The sequence below is a fragment of the Lynx canadensis genome, chromosome B3 (assembly GCF_007474595.2).
Source record: "Lynx canadensis isolate LIC74 chromosome B3, mLynCan4.pri.v2, whole genome shotgun sequence".
In the NCBI taxonomy this organism is placed as follows: domain Eukaryota; kingdom Metazoa; phylum Chordata; class Mammalia; order Carnivora; family Felidae; genus Lynx; species Lynx canadensis.
In genome coordinates, this window is record NC_044308.2 from 87,566,804 (window position 1) to 87,586,365 (window position 19,562).

The window sequence follows — 19,562 nt, forward strand, 5'->3', positions numbered from 1 at the left end:
TTCTGTGCTCTGATGGGAGTGTTTACTATATTTGGGTACCAGTGTGTGACAAGTTGATGTAAACTATCCATAACCACCCCAACCTCAGTGAACTAATATAACCTAAAACTTTGACAAGTCCTTTCTATTAGCCTACATTCTGCTTAAAAAAAGTGTTTCTAACCAGAAAACTTTGTAGAATAGGTCATACTCAAGACTGTCAGCATTGATTTCTAGTCATAAATTGTGGGAAAAAGACTTCTGCATAACTGATATCATTTTACAAAGCCTGTATCATATCACCATTCCAATAAATGCTGATACTATTTTCAACGTTTAGGAAGTACAAAATGAGATTCATTCCTTACTCCCAGAGGATCTAGTTCTTATATCCAAACATTCCCTTCTCAAAATCTGCAACCTCTTCTTTCACAGGTATGAGCCCCCATGTATTCAAAGATACACAGGTGTAATTGCCTTTTCTTGATGCTACTACGGATCTTTCCAGCAACATATTTAATGTAGCCTTCCTTTCACAAAGTTATTTAAAGGATATTCTACTTACAGTGCTTCTGTTCTGACTCATACACCTTTAAATTTCTGTCATAACCCACCACTAACACCCCACATTCATTTTTAAAACTCAGACTTTCTAGGGGCACCTGGGTGGCTCAGTCAGTTGAGCATGTGACTTCAGCTCAGGTAATTATATCACAGTTCATGAGTTTGAGCCCCACATCAGGTTCTGTGTTTACAGCTACAGAGGATGGAGCCTGCTTCAGATTCTGTGTCTTCCTCTCTTTCTCTACCTCTCCCTCGCTCTCTCGCTCTCTCACTCTCTCTCAAAAACAAAACAAAACAAAAAATAAACATTAAGAAAATAATTTCAGACTTTCCAAACCATTTTTCTTCTGAAATTCCTCAAGGTCATCAATGACTTCACCAAATCTAGTAGATTTTTCTTGACCTTCACTTTCCTTTCTTGACTTTCACTTTCCAAGACTGTACTTAGTATTATTGACTATCACCTCCTTCTCAAAATAGTTTCTCCTCTTGAATTTCAAGACACTATATTTCTCTGATTTTCCTTCTCCCTTTACAATTCCAGAGATACACATTTTATATCTGAATGCTATCTACTTCTATTATATGAATGAGTACACTAGTATTGATCACAATGAAATATTTCTTTCTTTAGTAAAAGGACATGAGATGTTACAAGAGCTACAGGATGCCCAGGAAGAGACACAACATAGTTTTTGGTCAATTACACCTTTCCTTGTGTGATCTCTGTAAGACACACCCTATTCTGAGGAGCTGGATGTGTGGTTTAAATGGAAACATGGAGATGTGGAGGACATACGAAATGTCTGGCCTTGTGAGAATATATGGGCATATTCAAAATCCCTCTTGAGCCACCAACAGACCTACTAACAAGTATGGCCTTGGTTAGAGTACATTGATTCATAGCCTCTTTCAATAACTTAAATTATTTGTTTTTAACATTATCATCTGCTGTGTCTAAGATTTCTACTCAATAGACTTTTTAGTGTGTAAATTATAAACTGTGACACCATAAGGAAATGCTCTGATAGATTTTTCAATTATCAGGCATCAGTTTGACCAAAATTGCATACTCCAACCATGTTCTTAATATTATTACAATTATAAATGATCTCTTATTTATAACCAGAGGAAGGTAGTTTTTTAAAAGCAGTAAGAGAAAGCATGTTGAAAGCATCAGTTTGATTTTGCTTGATCCTTTGAGCCAGGTATCCCAGGACCCAAACTCAGAGGAACTTTAAATGAAATGAGTGATCTGAGTATCAAAACATGATATTCTTCACAGTACATGGAAGTCTTCTGTTCAGGATTGTTTAGTTGTGTTTTATTTTTTAGTAATTAGGATTACTTTAGCTTTAAAATGGTAATCCTGAAGAATGTCTGTGAATCCTGTGAAGGATTCAAAGGAGGCCCATAAGGGGTCACTTCAATTGAAAGGGGACAGCTCTACTGTTCATCTAAAATCAAGGAAAAAGGAAAGCAGTACATATTCTAAACCCACTTCACTCTTTCCCTGCATCCCTCTCCTCTCCTGGCCCCTTTTAAACTGATTAGTTGATACCACTCACTTCCTGTATCTTTGTATATCAGCTTATTATTTGCCCTGTAACAACTTGTATAATACTTTGAGTTAAACACTTACAGTCTCATTTGGAGAATGCGGTATGAGCTGAAAATAAAAATTGAAATTCCTTTTCTTCCACAAACATGTATATAATTATAATAATTGCTATTACTTCTAAATGCTTATTCTATATCACGCATTGTGTAAAACATTTTGTAGATAGTATCACATATGATCTTTACATCCATTCTTTGTGGTATTAATATCCTGAATTGATTGACAAGAAAACTGAGACTTAGGTAAAGAAACTTGCTTAGAAAATAGCAGAGCCAAGATTACAATCTACATCTGTTTCACACTAAAAGAACATTCTTTTCACAACTAAATTAACCTAGTTTTTAATCATATCTTTAATGTATGAATACTATACGTTGAAGTGAATACTTTTTCTTGGGCACTAATCCAGATAGAGAATTTTAAATGCTCAACAGTCCAGGTTTTGTATCCCAGCATGTTAAGAACCCAGGAAAAGGCTGTTGGAGGGGAGGTGGATGGGGGAGAGTGGGCTAAATGGGTGATGGGTATTAAGGAGGGCACTTGTGATGAGCACTGGGTGATATACATAAGTGATGAATTACTAAATTCTACACCTGAAACTAATATTACACTATATGTTATCTATCTGGAATTTAAATAAAAACTTGAAAAAAAAAAACAAAAAATAAAAGACTTCAAAAGGCAAAAAGAAAAAAAAAAAGAATCCAGGAGAAAATTGAGGACCACTACAAAAGACAACTGAGGACAAACCTACAGCTTACTTCTCCCCTTTAGTGGACAGTGATCACCACTGTTTATTATAAGATGTGAGTTCCCATGGTAATTGAAAAGGCTGAATTGGGAGAGATTGGGAAGTGCTATTATATTGTAGAGAGACATTTCACATATATAACTTTCTGAGAAAGCTTATGCTTGTAAGCAGGACTTGAAATGTGTTGCCTACTCCCATAATGTCATGAACACCATGAGTTAAATGCATCTTTTACAATCCTACAGACCAGATCAGCCTCCATCTTCAATTCCAGAGAGTCCCACTAATGCCAGTAAAAAGAAGAAAATCAATTTATATTTTGTTTAGGCTAAACTTGTTTCTAAATGAGTCTTTTCAAGTAAATCTCAAGTTGACTCTCTCTCTCTCTCTACACACACACACACACACACACACACGATTTTTAAGCATAATGAGGTCATCTTTTCTCAAATGTGCACATCTCTGTCACAAGCTAGCCTACCAGAAGACTTGAGAACCTATCTTAGTAGATTATATTATTATTAAGGTTGACCTTTTCTGTGGAGTTTAATGAACTGAAAATTGCATTTTAACCTTGGCTGATATGTTACCAGATATCAGTCATCATTTCTTTAATCTATCCCAACTAGACTATAAATTAAGTGGATCCAAAGTCTAATGTATTAGGCCAGGAGAGGGGTGAAAATAGACCCTTCCTGAATTCATCTTAAGATGGCAGTGGCAATAAGAATTACAACTGATTGGCAGCCACAGTCCCACAATCTAGTGGGAGCTTAAAGTTGTTGTTAACTTGAACATAGTATAAGCGGGTACTCAAAGTCTGGTAAGGACTACCACACACCAGTCATGATGCCAACAGAGTGAAATTATACCTCAAACAAGTCTATTCTTAAGCTTAAAACTTACCTTTTACAATGTACTATTATTCCATGTTACAATTTCAAATATAAAAATTTTGCACCTATCTCTCTTAATTGATTATTTTTATTTTAAACAGAATCTATTCACTGCATAGAATTTCATATGCTAGAAAAAGTAAATATCCCCAATAATTTTATGTAACTAAGCGTCTCTACCATGCCTCCTTTGTTACATCCACACCAATTTTTCCTGTTTTCCTTTCCTTTCCAGGCATTCTTCAGTTTATAAAAGATTTTCTAGTGCATAAACTTCTGACCTCTGCATTCCACACACAGTTCCTAAGACATTGCAGGTGAGATATTTGTGTAGACTGAAGCAACCTGTATGCAATGTTGGGATGATAAGTTCAATCAATGCTGCAAAAGAGCTGATCAGTTCCGAGAGAAGGAAAGTAATTAATTTAACAAATCATGGGGCGCCTGGGTGCCTCAGTTGGTTGAGCGCCTGACTTTGGCTCAGGTCATGATCTCACAGCTCTGTGGGTTCGAGCCCCACATCAGGCTCTGTGCTGACAGCTCAGAGCCTGGAGCCTGCTTCGGATTCTGTGTCTCCCTCTCTCTGCCCCTAACCCACTTGCATTCTGTCTCTGTCTCTCTTAAAAATAAACATTAAAAAAATTTTTTTTTAAAAAACAAATCAAACACATGTCCCACTCTAGACACTGTGCAAGGTGTTCCATTGACTTAATAACAGACAGAAGCCAGCCTCTGACCTCAAGGAGCTTAGAGTCCTGGGGTAGGAATAAAACATGTGTGCAAATGACTCTAAGTAGTGTTCTTTGGTTTTAAGCCAAAAAGGCAAACTAACCCTTTTTTATCAAAAAAAAGTCTATAAAACATGTTTGCTCAAATACAGTCATCATTTTTACTTATTGACTTTAGAGGAAAGTAACAAGTTTACATATATCTATATCTGTATCTATATCTCTATCTACGTATGAAAAAGAGACAGGTAGAGATAAATTTTACAATTTTTCAAGATGTCACTTTTTTAAAAAGCACTTCTTTTTTTTTTTTTTTTTACCCCCTCTCCTTGTCCCATGTGATGAGCCCAAGCTGTGAGCCTGGCAGGAAGGCTAGAAGGCAGTCTAGTGACAGCCAAGGTCCACACAAGCAGACACTCAGAGCAGGATGGGAGCCCACTAAGGTCAGAAGATTGGGAAATTTAGTAAATAAGTAAATATATGGAGGATAATGGGGGCCAAGCCTTTCATTGTCAGAGAAGGTACAAATATGAAAAGGGGGAAGCAGGAATAATCCCTACAGTATTAGATTGGAATTGAAGGTATCAGGGGACACACAGTTTTTAATTTATATCTAGAAATAAAGAGAAATCTATAGAGTTGTAAATGTGTGTATATGTGTGTAGGGGGTATATATATGTATGCATATATATAATATATATGGGCACATGTGTGTATATATATATATACACTTGTATAAGTTTCCTCCCTCTGTCCACTAAGAGGGACTAGGATCAACAACATCTGAGACACAATAAAGTACACAAAGCATAGATTTGACTTTTAAATGTCACTCCTCCATTAAAACAAACAAACAATTTGAGATCCAAAATAAATAATGATTGTAATGAGTTATAACTCATTGAATAAAATGTAATCCTCTGAGTATACACTAATATAAATACATGCATATGCACAGACACACAAACTTACATACTATAGAATGCCAACTAGTAAACAGTGAAATTAGAAAATTAATTGATTATTTGTGCACCATTTGCCCACCATTAGAGTAATAATTATTTCTGGCAAGACACATCAATACATGTTAAAACTGGTAGATATTTAAATGTGGGATGGGTGTCTCTCCACAGAATATCTTATTACAAAGGGAAAGACACCTTTACAGTGGAAAAACCTGGAAGACATCATCTTTACTAAAGGATCAAAAGTTAACAAGAGCAATAAGACAAGTAGACAAGCAACTGTCACCAGATAAGATAAAATGAGAACACAGCATCACTTCTGTGAAATTCTGGCCCAAAATTTTGGGTTTTATCATAAAGAAATATCAAATACGCCCAAATTGGGTTATAATCTTCTAAACTCTTCAAGATCATAGAAAGTCATAGAAAGACTGAAGAACTGTTCTCAAATGGTTGAAGATTTGAGAAACATGACAAGTAGATGTAAAATACAGTCTTTGATCGTATCCCATTGTCATAAGGGAAATTAAAATGGAGTTTCTGGGTGAAGGATATACTTGAGCCATTTATACTATTTAACTTTTTCTATAAGTTTGAAATTGTTTCAAAATAAAAATGATGAAAAGAAGCAAAGCACTTGCTGTAAGGGCAGTATAAGCAAAGTGAGGTGGGATTCAGAAGATAGAGAATCACATCTCTGTAATAACAGAGACCAGGTCTATCTTCATTATTACTGTATCATGAGGGCCCAACCTAGTCTTTCACACAATAAGCATTCAATTGGCATGCATTCAATGAATTCATTGGCTAAGCAAGCAGAAGAAGGGGAGGTGTCAGTCAGTAAAAGATTTATAAAGAGACAGATGAAAACAAGGGCCATTCTAAACATGGTAATAGCATAAGTAAGGTCATAAAGGAGAGAAAACATGAAGCAGCAGGTGGCTAGAGCAGAAAAAATGTTCAGAAACACAGGAGGGGTGATGGTTGGAAAGGTAATACAACATGATAGATGGCCTACACTATCAGGATGAGGTAAAAAATGGATCCTGGATTAAGAAGGGAATTGTAAAAGCTTGTTAGCCATTTGTAAGCCATGTTGGTTTAACCTTTCTTCTTCTATCTGTCCTCTGACAGACATGCAAATGCCCAGTAGTAGATCCAAAGAAACAACAATGATGGTTAATCTACCAGTTAAATAACAAAATCCCTTGGTTCTTCAGCTACATCTCCCAGAGAATTCCACAGGATTATGTTCCACAGAACCCTATATTAATAAGTGTTTCGAGATGGAATAACTGTAAAATTAAGTTAAATTAATCAAATTTCTCTCCTAAGTGACTCCTCACAGGGATGCTCCAGAGTAAGAAAAAAAATCAACGTGTCCAAGTTGCTCTCAGTACCCCTCCCTATACCACCCCCACCTACCAGAAGAGTCTAAAGGAACTGTAAGAACACACTCTACGACACACAACTCTGTTACGTTGTTGAACAGATAGAAAGAGACTAATGCCCCAGTGTTTTTGAATAGCCAGCTCAACCCTACAAGGCATGAGCATTTTGAGTGAAACCAGAGATGAAATGATTAAACCAAAATGATGGCAGAAGAGCAGGGCCCTGTACATCATAAGTTGCCTACTTCTTTCTATGTAAACAGTCACACACAGAGATTATAAGACTATAGAAATTCTAGGCCTTCCAAGGGCTCTCATAAGCAGACCTCTTTGTGGTGTATGTTCTAGATCTGGCCTGGTTACCATGGATATCAGAAGGGTTGGAGAAAGCATGCAAGAAAGGAGTTATTCATGGATGAGTAAGGATAGTGCCTATGGGAGTTGGAGAGTAAAAGGGGAAGAAAAGAAATGAGTAGAAAAAGATTGAGAGGCCAATTTGACAGACCTGTACTCCATCTAGCAACATTGACGGAACACCTTCTTCCTTGAGTGTTCACATTCAAGGTCTGGTGACTTTCGGTGACAGAGATGCAAACAACCAGCCCAGAAGGGAGAATGACTGATGATTTCCGTGAAATTGAAATTCAGCGGCGTGTGAAGTATGCACAGCACCTCTTCAATGACTGTACTGGACAATTACCAAGTTGAAAGATACATAAGTACTGTGTAAACTTTGCAAATATTCAAGGAAGCAATAACTCTTCTCTGAATAACTGTGGTTCTTCTTAACATGAGAGGAAGGAAGGAGGCTGCAAGAAGTGGTAGCAGCAGAAAGCAAGAGATAAATGAAGGAAAGAGTCAGGAGGCCCTTAAGATTTTCCCTCTAGGTAGAAAGGAGGGAAGATGTGAAATGGAGAAGTAAGGGAGCAGGCATCATGTATGCAATAAATTTTTTGAAAGGCCTAAGATGCCTGCCCCTCAGGGATTCTCAAGTTTCAGTGTGCTCAGGAGTCCCCTGGGCAGCAGTTTGTTAAGAATACAGTTTCCATGCAAATCAAAACTACAATGAGATAGCACCTGTCAGAATATCTAAAATCAACAACACAGGGAACAACAGATGTTGGCAAGGATGTGGAGAAAGAAGAACCCTATTGCACGGTTGGTGCAAATGCAAACTGGTACAGCCCCTCTGGAAAACAGTATGAAGTTTCCTCAAAAAGTTAAAAATAGAACTACCCTACAATCCAATAATCACACGCTGGGTATTTACCCAAAGAATGCAAAAGCACTAATTCAAAGAGACAAAATCACCCCTATGTTTACTGCAGCATTATTTACAATAGCCAAATTATGGAAGCAGCCCAAGTGTCCACTGATTGATGAATGGATAAAGAAGATGTAGTGTGTAGTGTGTGTGTGTGTGTGTATTCAGCCATAATATTATTCAGCCATAAAAAGAATGAAATCTTGCCATTTGCAGCAACATGGATGGAGCCAGAGAGTATACTGCTAAGTGAAATAAATCAGTCAGAGAAAGATAAATACCCTATGATTTCACTCATATGTGGAATTTAAGAAACAAATAAGCAAAGAGAGAGAAAGAGAGAGAGAAACCAAGAAACATACTCTTAATTATAGTGAACAAACCAATGGTTACCAGAAAGGAGGTGGGTACGGGGATGGGTGAAATACGTGATGGGGACTAAGGAGTGCACCTGCTATGATGAGCACCTGGTGATGTATGGAATTGCTGAATCACTATATTGTACACCTGAAACTAATACCAAACTACGTTAACTAACTGTAATTAAAAACTTGTTTAAAAAAAACAAAAAATAAATATAAATTTTAACCAAAAAATGCATTTTCCAGGGTTCCACCTTCTCAAAGGTTATGACTCGTTAGGTTTAGGTGTAGTACTCAGAAATCCAACTAATAAAAACACCTTCAAGTGACTGTGATGTAGAGGTCCATGGGCCATATTGTTAGAAACCCTGGGCTCTGGTGATCTAGTAAAAGTCATTTGGCTTAAGGATTTCCTGAAACTAAAATGAGTCATCTTTGAATGAGCCAAAACTGATATAAGCAGACTCCTAGTTCAGGTGACCAGTAGAGGAATAAAATATAATCTTGTCATCTATGCATGGGCCCATGTCAAGGTATTACTTATTAATAGCATATATGTAAGGGTGTGTATGTCCAGGGAGAAAGTCCACTTCAGTTTGGGGAAGTTTGGGAAGAGAAAGGAAGGAATATAATATTGTTTAGGTCCTGATGGTATACAGTCAAATACATGTAAATTCATGCATAATCCATCCTAACTGCAAAGAAACTGAGCCCAAATGAATTCTTAAAATGAAGGCCTCTTTGTTAATGGGTCAGTTACAGTGTCCCCCTCACAGCCATATGCTGGAGACAGTGAAGTACTGTGATTAAAAAGCCCAGAATGGCAGCAGGTCGGCCTGGCTTCAGCTTGGTTCTGAAGCTTTCTTCTGTGTAACTCTGGGCAAACTGAACAACTTTGCCATCTGTAAAATGAATACCAACCCCTCCTCAGGGTTGGTGACATGGTTAACCCAGTAATGTATGTGAGGTGCTTAGCTCGGGGTAAGACAATGGTAAGCACTCAACATTAAATTAATAGAACATTGGGACTGATATTCCCACTCTTTCAGGCTTTTGCCGAAAAAGTAAAATTAGTTCTCCAGCAGAAGAGAAATTAAATGAAGACTGATCCTGAAACCAGGAATTGCCTCCTCAATTAATCATCCACGCACCATCACTAATTCTTTGGAAGTTTTTCACAGCAATGGAAACTAGTTTGTGGCTTTATCCAAGCTATTTTCATTCTTTATTAAGAATTTTTAAATTTAGGGGCATCTAGGTGGCTCACTCGGTTAAGCATCCAGCTTTGGTTTGAGTCATCATCTCACGGTTCGTGAGTTCAAACCCCACATTGGGCTCTGTGCTGACAGCTCAGAGCCTGGAGCCTACTTCATACTGTTTCCCTCCCTCTCTCTCGCTCTCGCTCTCTCTTTGCCCCTCCCCTGCTCTTGTTCTTTCTCTCAAAAAATAAACATTAAAAAACATTTTTAAAAGAATTTTAAAGTTTAAACATGATTTGGCTTAATTCCTGACACAACAAATGAAGAAATTCATGTCCACAGAACTTGTGATTTCCCCCCCAAATCATACACGTGATTTCAGTACAGCCCTCTCAATGCAAGGACCTTCATTCACACTGTTCACTTATGCACTTTCTCCTATAGACAAGCCTTGTCCTAAGTGCCTATTGACAAGCACACTGAACTGAAAACCAGAAAACTGGATTCAAGAACACCTCTTTCCCTTACTACCTTGAACAAATCATCTTTCTTCCTGAGCATCAGTTTCTATGGATATAAAATGGACATAACACTATCCCTCTCAGAGACAGTTATAAAAAATCAAATGATAGCACAGAGAGCATGAAGCCTGCTTAAAATTCCCTCTCTCTCTGCCCCTCTCCCCTGCTCACACACTCTCTCTGCCCCAAAAAAAAAAAAAAAAAAAAAAAAAAAAAAGACACTTTAAATTCTCATGGAGAAGGGCTTTTGAAAGTTGCCCAGGAGAAAATATTCATACTCAAAGCCATACTCAGTTTCAGTTTATATACAACTCATTTGTTCAAATGAATTTCAGAAGATTCATTTACTGTCACACACAAAAATCCATCAATACATTTATCAAACTAAATCTTCTAATCCTATGAACAGAATAGGGACTTTGAACAGAGTAAAGCCAGAGCCCAGTCAGGCATTTTACTCTGCTTACAACACAGAACACATATCTTCCTGCTGTAAAGGCAAGAGCCTCCCCAAGCTTCGTGCCATCACTTAAGTGGAACGTGTGGGCAGAAGCAAGGGCAGTGGACCAGAGGGCAGGACTGTAGGGTGCTCCTCCAGGAACAAACTGCCCCCAGCCTTGGCTGAGCAGCAGAACAGAGTCAAGGCAGCAGCCAACTACAAATCACTTGTAGTCCACCCAGAAATCGCCTGGTCTGAAGGAAGCTGGAGGCTGTGGGAATAGGCAGCGACTAAAGCTGGCTGTTCACTGAAGCAGAGAGCAGCAAGGGGTCTGAGGGCTAGGGGAAGGAGAACTGAATCCTCTGATGGCAAGGGCGTGACCTTTCAAATGACCTCCTTTCTGCACTGTTGAGACTTAGAAACAAGAGCATTCATGGGGGAACACACACAAAGTGCTTGAAATTCTGTGGGAGAGGGGCACAGAGGCACTATTAAAGGCGGAAGTATTAGTTGTTGTGGTGCCCAAGAACAAACTTGGTAGTCCTTTTTTTCTAACTGATATTTTTAATAATCCCTTTACCCACAAGCAACTCAGGGATGATATTAGATTTTCTGTGTTTCCAGGGGTTGCTAGGCAACGTTTCTAGGCAGCTGGAGATATTTCCATAGTAAGCAAGTCATGTTCTACCACAAAGGCCATGGTTTGAAAAATACATTTTTCATCTATCATCTATAAACCCAGTGTTTTAATACTAGGGGCCTTTTATCATAGCTAAAATGAGATTCAGCATTTGATAATAGTAACTACAGAGTGCTATAGCATCGCGCCCTGATACAATTCTGCTTTGGGAACACAACCAACACCAAAGCACGTGTCAGGTTTTATAGGTATCATAGGTCAAGCATGGTCAAGAAAATAAATCAAAGAAAATTCAGCTAGCCAGATTTTTTCATAAATAGAAGAGTATTTTTAAAGAGATTTTAGAGGTTGGTGTTTTGGCTTTTGTCTTTTAATTTCCAATTAAAGAGAACAGTTTGATTTTTCCTGATACTCTTTATTTTCTTTCCCTTTTTTTATTGCTAATTCAAAAAAGTGTAAAGTAACCTGTGATACTATGGAGTTTACTTGGGGTCTCTATTTTTTTTTTTAATGTAAAATATGTCAGTGGTCTGTATATTTTTGCTAATTCTAATTTTGATTCCCTTTTATTAGATGCTTATGAATATCCTCTGTGTGGGATGCTTAAAAAAATTTAAATGTTGACTGTGCCTGGAGGTTTAAATATATGCACATATATTCCATCCAAAAACCCTGAGCTGAATTTCTGCTGCTTGTTACAGAAAATCAGTTTTAATTATAAACATGTTAATCAGTAGTGGATGAAATTACGTCTCATTTGGGCCCACTGCCAGAACCAAAACGATTTCTTTAAACCCAGGCAGTTATTCCTAATGCGGAGCCCTCTTCACCTCTGAAAGGCATGCGGTGCCAAACTTCTAATGCCAAGTTGCTGAAAGAGTCACTTGCTGAAAGAATAAGTATCTTCTGTAATAGACCATTTTCAAGACAGATCTGCAGATTAAGGTAACTTTTTAAAAAAAAATTTTTTTTAATGTTTATTTATTTTCAGAGAGACACAGAGCATGAGCAGGGGAGAGGCGGGGGGTGGGGGGGGGGAGACACAGAATCCGAAGCAGGCTTCAGGCTCTTAGCTGTCAGCACAGAGCCTGACGCAGGGCCTAAACCCATGGACAGGACCACAAGATCATGACCTGAGCCAAAGTCAGACGCTCAACACAACTGAGCCACCCAGGCACCCCGGAACTAAGCTAACTTTAATATTTGTATTCATACCCCATGTTATTAAGCTAGCCATCAGAATTAGGAAAATAACTTTCTGCTAAGCAATAAGTTCTCGTCTATTCATTCAGCAAATCTTGAGACCCTACTGTATGCCAGGAACTCAAACAGTCTCTGGAGATACAAGTGAAGAGCATGTTTTTCCCTGCCTTCCTGAAGTTTACATCCTGGGGGTGATATTAACAGGTAGCCAGGCAACTGTAGCGGTATGGTAAGTGCTAGATGGAGGTAAATGAATGGCTGGGAGAACACAGCAGGGCTTGGGAAGAAGCCTTCTCCAAGCTAAGACTGAAGGATCCACAGAGCTAGCCAAGAGAACACGTGGGAGCATGAGGAGCAGGAGTGTGTTGGATAAAAGGAACGCTGAGTATCTAGAACACTGCAGGATGGTTGGAGCACTAAGATGTATGTGTGTAGTGAGACTGGGAAGCCCCGGGTCAGCAATGCCAAGTAATTTATTGAAAGAACACTGGTACTGAGCTATAGCTTAATAGAGAATAGTTAAAGCTTTAAGCTGGGGAGTGACACAATCAGATTCACTGTGTGGAAGGTCACTGCATTAGTCTGCTAAAGCTGCCATAACCAACCAAGTACAACAGACTAGGTGACTTCTATAACAGAAATCTATTTTCTTACAGTTCTAGAAGTTAGAAGTCCAAGAATAAGGTGGCAGCAAGACTGATTTCTTCCAAGTTCTCTCTGCTTGACTTACAGATGGCTGTCTTCTCCCTCTGTCTTCACGTGGACTTCCTTCTGTGCTTGCCTGTTCTTTTTTTTTTTTAATGTTTATTTATTATTGAGAGAGAGAGACAGAGCATGTGCATGGGATGGGCAGAGAGAGGGGGAGACACAGAATCTGAAGTAGGCTCCAGGCCCTGAGCTGTCACCACAGAGCCCGACGCAGTACTCAAACCCACAAACCATGAGACCATGACCTGAGGTGAAGTTGGACATTTAACCGACTCAGCCACCCAGGCACCCCCTTGCCTGTTCTTCTTATAAGAACACCAGTCAAGCAGGATTAGGGCCCATCCTAATGACCTCATTTTAACTTAATTACTTCATTAAAGACTATCTCCAAATACAGTCACATTCCGAGGTACTATGGGTTAGGATTTCAACACAACAATTTAGAGGGGCATGCAATTTATCCCATTACAGTCACTTGGCTGTAAAAGTAGAGAAGGCCCTGGAGAAGGTTAAGATTGGAGGAAGGAGACGTGACAATAAAACCCAGAGTGTATATTTCCAGGAGGGAGGAGTTAACAGCACCCACATTGCTCCAAGGAAATAAGAAGGTAAGGACTGAACTTGTCCTTCAGAATTAGGGGCAAGGAGGGGCACCTGGATGGCTCAGTCGGTTAAGCATCTGACTCTTGGTTTCAGCTTAGGTCATGATCTCACAGTTTCTCTGATAGTGCAGAGCCTGCTTGGGATTCATTCTCTCTCTCTCTCTCTCTCTCTCTCTCTCTCTCTCTCTCTCTCTCTCTCTCTCTCTCTCTGCCCTTCCCCTGCTCACGTTGCCTCTGTCTCTCTGAAAATAAATAAGTAAACTTAAAACAATCTTTTTGAAAAAGAATTAGGGATAAGGAATTCATGACAAACTTAGTAAGACCAGAAATCAATCACAGGTGCACCTCAGGATGTTTATCTGTGAAAGCAGGGGAGAGCTAAAGGAAACTAAACATGACAGAGTCAAGAGAGGATTATTGGTGCTCCTGGGTTGCTCAGTGAGTTAAGCATCTGACTTCGGCTCAGGTCATGATCTTGTGGTTCCCGAGTTCAAGCCCTACATTGGGTTCGGTGCTGACAGCTCGGAGCCTAGAGAATGCTTTGGATTCTGTGTCTCCCTCTCTCTCTGCCCCTTCCCTGCTTATGTTCTATCTCTCTGTCTCTCTGTCTCTCTCTCTCAAGAAATAAATAAACATTAAAAAAAAATTTAAAGAGAGGACTTATTTTGTCAACAAATAATTATTCAATTCCCATTGTACACAAAGGGCTGAGGAAGTACATTAGATGAAATTTTGCCATTGGCAAGATCAACATTTTGAGCTAATGGAGAAATTACAATCATGTTTTTAAGAAACAATTTATATACATGACTATATACAAATATATAGTCAGAGACTAGGATACAACAAAATGATATCAATTGCTGAGTTTTGAAGTTAGATTTAGGAGTAATCCATTTTTATGAATTTCTTCGATGTACTCATTATTAACCACAGTAAAAGCTATCACTGAATGTTTATCATGTATTAGGCAATGTGCTAAGTGCTTTACATTATCTCCTCTAATCCTCACAAAAACTCCATGAGGTAACTCTCATTATTTTGTTTCACAAATAAGAAATCTCACATTTAATGATTAATGAAGTTAAGTAATTTAGTAATTATTAATGAAACTAAGTAATTTAATGGTCAAGATCTAGTGTAAGACAGAAATTGGGCCCAAACCCCATGCATACTCATAGTCCTAAAAACTATGCCACAATTTCCTCTCAAATGGTGTACTGATACAGGAGAAGGAATCTAGTAAGGGGACGTATTTTAACTTGGAAGGAAAAACAAGAAACTATCTTCTCTGCTAATAGCAAAAGAAAAAAAAAGTGTTTCTAGATTCTCTTAGCATTTGTCACCTGCATTACAGATTATAGATCTCAGTTAAATTCTACATTGAATAAAAGACCCTAGAAGTTTCATGTTGTATGTACATTGCATCTGCCAATCTGATTGACTATAAACTTCTCAAGGGTAGATACATGTTCTACACCTGTGTTGTTCCCACAAAACTGAGCTCAGTGATTTCACTGTAGGAGTCTATTTAATACTTAATAAATATTTGCTTGTCAAATTACTGATTGTTTAATAAAACATTGAAACCGAGAGAAAAACAGGGCTAAGGTACAGGAACATTTTTGAAAAACACACTCCCTTTCTGAGACACTGCTTCCACTCCTTGCTTAAGTACTCTGGGACTTTGGTGATATTTGACCCATTTCCTAGTTCTGTTTCTCTGGTCTTAGAAGGAAAGGATGGTTCTCTTTTCCCACACCCTTCCTTGGCAATTATAAAAGGTGAGGCTATTTCTATCACTTTTGAAAACAGAACAGAGACACCTTACTTCCAGCTACTTATTAGACACATTCAGTCAATACCACCAATCAATTGTACATCTTTGATTGGTTGCTAAGATAACCAACAGAATGCAGTTAACCCAAACTATTTGCAGTTAAGGACATGTATAAATGTAATAGTAACCTGTAACTGCTTAATTCTCAAATGACTTCTTTAAACAGATGTTAGAAGGAAGCTACTGTAACCCTTCATACACCAAACGTTATTGATTCTACTTTAATAAATCCCTAACTCGATTTAATAGCATTTCTTCAATCTACTGGTGGGCTTCTGTTTACAGTGCTCCTGTTTTCAGTCTAATGATATTAGGGTGATCCTGCTGGTATGAAAGAATAACATTTTGTAGGTAAAAGTTCCATGTATGAGAAAGTTTTCCATCTCTACACAACTGCAAGAGCAATCAACAGTCAATCTCAATCTGATTTCCTTTCCACTTATATACTTTCAACCACCCAAACTGCCATCTTGGAAAGAAGTATTGAATAGTGGCTATTTGTACAGGCTATTTCAGTTACACTACTTGGGGTCAAATTCAGGTTTACTATTTGTGTAATGTTGGGAAAGTTAACCTCTTTTTGCCTCAATTTTTTCAATTGTAAAAGGAAGATGATAAAAATTAAAAATAATAATATAAATATTAAACATTGATAATTTAAAGGATAATGTAGGTGACTTTCTAATCAGAGAGCCACCTATTTTTTAAAAAAATTTTTTAACATTTATTCATTTTTCAGAGACAGAGAGAGAGTGGGCGAGGGTCAGAGAGAGAGTGAGACACAGAATCCAAAGCAGACTCCAGACTCTGATCTGTCAGCAGAGGGCCTGATGCAGAGCTTGAACCCACTAATCATGAGATCATGACCTGAGCTGAAGACAAATGTTGAGCCACCCAGGCACCCCAAGTGCCACCTAATATTACGAGGCAACATTCACATAACCTAAATTTCACTATTTTAGCCGTTTTAGTTATACAGTTCATAGCTTTGAGTACATTCACAATGTTGTGCAACCATCACACTATCTAATTTTCATCACCCGGAAAAGAAACCCCATATCCATTAGGTAGTCAGGCAGTCATGCTCCAATCTCCCCCTCCCCCAGCCCCTGGTAACCACTAATCTGCTCTCTGTCCCTATGAATTTGCTTATTCTGGACATTTCATATAAATGAAATAATACAATTTAGAGCCCATGAAATTTGTTACACATAATAATTATCATATGCCTAAAGTTTTAAGATAAATAACCAAAGAATTAGAAACAATTAAAAGAGGTTGCCCCTGGAGAGAGAGAGTAGAAAGAAATAGCAGGTGAGGCTGATTTTCATTTTAAGTTCTTTACTATTCACTCATTCAATACTATTCATTAATATGTATTAATACACTCTATGTATTAATTATAATTTTTCCTTCTAACAAGGAATTTTTATTTTTATATTTTTTTTAATGTTTATTTATTTTTGAGAAAGCAAGAGTGTGAGTGGGAGAGGGGCAGGGGGGCAGGGGTGGACAGAGGTCCAAAGCGGGCTCCATGGTGACAGCAGCAAGCCCGATGCAGGACTTGAACTCACGAACTAAGAGGTCATGACCTGAGCCAAAGTCAGATGCTCAACCAACTAGGGACCCCTAACAAGGATTTAGTATTTATCTCATCATTTAAATCTTATTTAAAGATTAAGTAAGATAGTACTTGTTAAATCTTTGGCCCACCGCCTGGGACACAGGCATTTGATACATGTTAGCCATCATTATTACTAATAATTATTAACCAGATGAATTAACCAGGGTTGTATGTTTGTGTTCCCTTCCAAATTCATATATTGAAGTCCTAACCCCCAATGGGAAAGTCTCAGGAGGTGGGGCCGTTGGGAGGTGATTAAGTCATGAGGATGGAACCTTCATGATGGGATAAGTGCCCTTACAAGAAGAAACATGAGGGAGCTTGCTTCCTCCCTATTCTCCACCATGTGAGGATACGTATAAGAATATGGCCCATTACAGGAGTGCCTGGGTGGCTCAGTCGGTTGGGCGTCTCACTTCGGCTCAGGTCATGATCTCACAGCTTGTGAGTTAGAGCCCCATAATGGGCTCTGTGCTGACAGCCCAGAGCCTGACAACTGGAGCCTGCCTCCAATTCTTTGTCTCCCTCTTTCTCTGCCCCTCCGCTGTTCACACTCTGTCTCTCTCTATCCTTCAAAAATAAATAAACATTAGGGGTGCCTGGGTGGCTCAGTGGGTTAAGCGTCCAACTTTGGCTCAGGTCATGATCTCACGGTCCACGAACTCGAGCCCCACATCGGGCTCTGTACTGACAGCTCAGAGCCTGGAGCCTGCTTCAGATTCTGGGTCGCCCTCTCTCTCTGACCCTCCCCCATTCATGCTCTCTGTCTCAAAAATAAATAAACATTAAAAAAAGTTTTGAAAAATAAACATTTTTTAAAAATTAAAAAAAAAAAAAAAAAAGAATATGGCCAAGTACAAACCACAAAGCAGAGCCTCACCAGACACCAGCACTTTGATCTTGGACTTCCCAGCCTCCAAAACTGTGAGAAATAAATTTCTGTTCTTTCAGCCACCCAGTCTTCTGTTATAGTAGCTAGAACCAACTAATGCACAAGGTTATCAGTGTTATATGGCAATGGAATCAGAGCCATGTTGGGGACTGATCCTAGAGTTTTTTGACTGAGATAAACATTGAAGTCCCATCTATTTTATGGATATACCACTAATATAATATCAGAATCATTATTTAAATATAATTCTCAAACTCCCTCCATTTTTTCACGTGATTAGGTAAATTTTTATTGAGAAGAAAAAAAGTCTTTTAAATAAAACTGAAATCTGCAATTGAATTCTACTATTTAATTGTTGTGCTACCTATTAAGTCACTGTTAGCCAAAGCAGAGAGAAAAGTGCTTTGGGGAACCAACAAAACATGGCAGGAGTATAATATTGAATTACTAACCAATCAGGTCATAATCAGTGGTGTTCTTTACCTCATTGAAAAAGAGAAACATGGACTGTCCACAGAAGTTAACACATCAACACACTTGATTTTTAAACATGTCTTATCAATGTCACCTATTAACCATTGAATATCAAAGTGACAAGTCAGGGGCATCACACTGAGATTAGGCTAAATGCTGATACTAAAGTATGAATCACAACCCAAATGTGTGCTATGTGGGGTGGGTGAGTTAAAGACATTCAGAACTAAAAGGACCTTGGCAGGCATCCCCCCACTTCTTAAGCCGTTCTACGACCAAACTGCCAACTATCCCACTAGGGAAGTTAAGAAGCTGCTAAGGCATATGTTGCAAGCAACAGGAATAATAAAAAGCAAGAAAACAAAGGAAAACTGTCAGGATTTTCAGATGCTTTTAGGTCTCTTCTAGGAGACATGGAGCTGTATTTGCTTCTGAGCAAAGACTTCAACACTTCTGTAACCTGAGGCATGGAATCAGTAATAGCAATAAGCACTTTGAAAACATGCCCTAGGTTTAAATTCTAGCTCTGCCCCTTAACTTTATTGACTGACCTAAACTGTCGACACTGTAGTTTCTTCACCTATTAGATGAGGCTATTAAGAGTGCAATGTCATGATGTTTTTGTGAGGATTAATTATAATATACTAATAATCTTTGTAAAGCACTTAGCCCTATGTCAAACAGTGTTCATTAAATGTTATTGTCGTTATGTTCAATAGTAGAAATAACTCTGATCAAAGCTACATACACATTTGAGGAAAGGATTCTCATAACACAAATTGGACTCTTCATGTCACAATTGCAGAAAGATTTTACTCTGTCAAACAGTTTTACCTTAGTACAACTGAAACCACTGGGATAAAGAAATCTGCAAATAACTCTCAACAATAGCCAAATTG